This window comes from Triticum aestivum, chromosome 4A (assembly GCF_018294505.1).
Source record: "Triticum aestivum cultivar Chinese Spring chromosome 4A, IWGSC CS RefSeq v2.1, whole genome shotgun sequence".
Lineage (NCBI taxonomy): Eukaryota > Viridiplantae > Streptophyta > Magnoliopsida > Poales > Poaceae > Triticum > Triticum aestivum.
Window position 1 is genome coordinate 476,181,011 of NC_057803.1, and position 3,759 is coordinate 476,184,769.

Genomic DNA, 3,759 nt, shown 5'->3' on the forward strand with positions numbered 1-3,759 from the left:
ACAATGGTAAATTGTATAGGTGAACTAGTTCGACGAAAAGATGGTGATACAAGTGCAATATGTATGATAGATATAGGTTTTTGTAATCTGAAAATACAAAAACAGCAAGGTAACTAATGATAAAAGTGAGCGTAAACGGTATTGCAATGCTAGGAAACAAGGCCTAGGGTTCATACTTTCACTAGTGCAAGTTCTCTCAACAATAATAACATAATTGGATCATATAACTATCCCTCAACATGCAACAAAGAGTCACCCCAAAGTCACTAATAGCAGAGAACAAACGAAGAGATTATGGTAGGGTACGAAACCACCTCAAAGTCATCCTTTCTGATCGATCTATTCAAGAGTTCGTACTAGAATAACACCTTAAGACACAAATCAACCAAAACCCTAATGTCACCTAGATACTCCAATGTCACCTCAAGTATCCGTGGGTATAATTATACGATATGCACCACACAATCTCAGATTCATCTATTCAACCAACACAAAGAACTTCAAAGAGTGCCCCAAAGTTTCTACCAGAGAGTCAAGAAGAAAACGTGTGCCAACCCCTATGCATAGGTTCATGGGCGGAACCCACAAGTTGATCACCAAAACATACACCAAGTGGATCACGTGATATCCCATTGTCACCACAGATAAGCACGACAATACATACATCAAGTGTTCTCAAATCCTTAAAGACTCAATCCGATAAGATAACTTCAAAGGGAAAACTCAATTCATCACAAGAGAGTAGACGGGGAGAAACATCATAAGATCCAACTATAATAGCAAAGCTCGCGATACTTCAAGATCGTACCACCTCAAGAACACGAGAGAGAGAGAGAGATCAAACACATAGCTATTGGTACATACCCTCAGCCCCGAGGGAGAACTACTCCCTCCTCGTCATGGAGAGCACCAAGATGATGAAGATGGCCACCGGAGGGGGATTCCCCCCTCCGGCAGGGTGCCGAAACGGGTCTAGATTGATTTCCCGTGGCTACGGAGGCTTCTGGCGGCGGAACTCCCGATCTATTATGTTCTTCGATGTTTGGGGGGTATATGGATATATATATAGGAGGAAGAAGTAGGTCAGGGGAGCCATGAGGGGCCCACGAGGGTGGGGGTGCGCCTCCCCGCCTCGTGGCTACCACGAAGCTTCCCAGACATAGACTCCAAGTCTCCTGGATTGCTTCCGTTCCAAAAATAACTCTCCTGAATGTTTCATTCCGTTTGGACTCCGTTTGATATTCCTTTTCTTCGAAACACTGAAATAGGCAATAAAACATCATTTTGGGCTGGGCCTCCGGTTAATAGGTTAGTCCCAAAAATAATATAAAAGTGTATAATAAAGCCCATAAACATCCAAAACAGATAATATAATAGCATGGAACAATAAAAAATTATAGATACATTGGAGACGTATCAGCATCCCTAAGCTTAATTCTTGCTCGTCTTCGAGTAGGTAAATGATAAAAGCAGAATTTTTGATGTGGAATGCTTTCTAACATATTTCTCAATGTAATCTTCTCTACTGTGGCAAGAATATTCAGATCCATAAGATTCAAGACAGAAGTTTAATATTGACATAGAAATAATAATACTTCAAGCATACTAACAAAGTAATCATGTATTCTCAAAATAACATGGCCAAAGAAAGTTATCCCTACAAAATCATATAGTCTGGCTATGCTCTATCTTCATCACACAAAAATATTTAAATCATGCACAACCCCAATGACAAGCCAAGCAATTGTTTCATACTTTTGATGTTCTCAAACTTTTTCAATCTTCACGCAATATATGAGTGTGAGCCATGGATATAGCACTATAGGTGGAATAGAATGGTGGTTGTGGAGAAGACAAAAAGGAGAAGATAGTCTCACATCAACTAGGCGTATCAACGGGCTATGGAGATGCCCATCAATAGATATCAATGTGAGTGAGTAGGGATTGCCATGCAACAGATGCACTAGAGCTATAAGTGTATGAAAGCTCAAAACGAAGCTAAGTGATTGTGCATCCAACTCGCTTGCTCACAAAGACCTAGGGCATTTTGAGAAAGCCCATTATTGGAATATACAAGCCAAGTTCTATAATGAAAGATTCCCACTAGTAAATGAAAGTGACAACATAGGAGACTCTCTATCATGAAGATCATGGTTCTACTTTGAAGCACAAGTGTGGTAAAAGGATAGTAGCATTGTCCCTTCTCTCTTTTTCCCTCATTCATTTTTTTCTTTTTTTAATTTGGGCCTTTTCTCTTCTTCTTTTTTTGGCCTCTTTTCTTTTTTTCTCTTTTTTTAATTTTTCGTCCGGAGTCTCATCCCGGCTTGTGGGGGGAATCATAGTCTCCATCATCCTTTCCTCACTTGGGACAATGCTCTAATAATGATGATCATCACACTTTATTTACTTACAACTCAAGAATTACAGCTTGATACTTAGAAAAAAATATGACTCTATGTGAATGCCTCCGGCGGTGTACCGGGATGTGCAATGATGCATGAGTGACATATATGAAGAATTATGATCGATGGCTTTGCCGCAAATACGATGTCAACTACATGATCATGCAAAGCAATATGACAATGATGAAGTGTGTCATAATAACGGAATGGTGGAAATTTGCATGGCAATATATCTCGGAATGGCTATGGAAATGCCATAATAGGTAGGTATGGTGACTGTTTTGAGGAAGGTATATGGTGGGTGTATGATACCGGTGAAAGGAGCGCGGTATTAGAGAGGCTAGCAATGGTGGAAGGGTGAGACTGCATACAATCCATGGACTCAACATTAGTCATAAAGAACTCACATACTTATTGCAAAAATCTATTAGTTATCGAAACAAAGTAGTACACGCAAGCTCCTAGGGGGATAGATTGGTAGGAAAAGACCATCGCTCGTCCCCGACCGCCACTCATAAGGAAGACAATCAAAAAATAAATCATGCTCCGACTTCATCACATAACGGTTCACCATACGTGAATGCTATGGGAATCGCAAACTTTAACACAAGTATTTATCAAATTCACAACTACTCAACTAGCATGACTCTAATATCACCATCTCCATATCTCAAAACGATCATCAAGTATCAAACTTCTCTTAGTATTCAATGCACTTATATGAAAGTTTTTATTATGCCTAAAAGCAAATTACCATGCTGTTCTAAACACTCTCAAAATGATATAAGTGAAGCATGAGAGTCCATCTATTTCTTCAAAATAAAACCACCGTTATGCTCTAAAAAGATATAAGTGAAGCGCTAGAGCAAAAGACAAACTACTCCAAACGATATAAGTGAAGATCAATGAGTAGTCGAATAATTATGCAACTATAGGAAGACTCTCTAGCATTTAAGAATTTCAGATCTTGGTATTTTATTCAAACAACAAGCAAAAAAATGACGCTCCAAGCAAAATACATATCATGTGGCGAATAAAAATATAGCTCCAAGTAAAGTTACCAATGAACGAAGATGAAAGAGGGGATGCCTTTCGGGGAATCCCCAAGCTTAGGCTCTTGGTTGTCCTTGAATATTACCTTGGGGTGCCTTGGGCATACCCAAGCTTAAGCTCTTGCCACTCCTTATTTCCATAGTCCATTGAATCTTTACCCAAAACCTGAAAACTTCACAACACAAAACTTAACAGAAAACTCGTAATCTCCGTTAGTATAACTAAATAAATCACCACTTAGGTACTGTTGTGAACCCATTCTAAATTCATATTGGTGTAATATCTACTGTATTCTAACTTATGT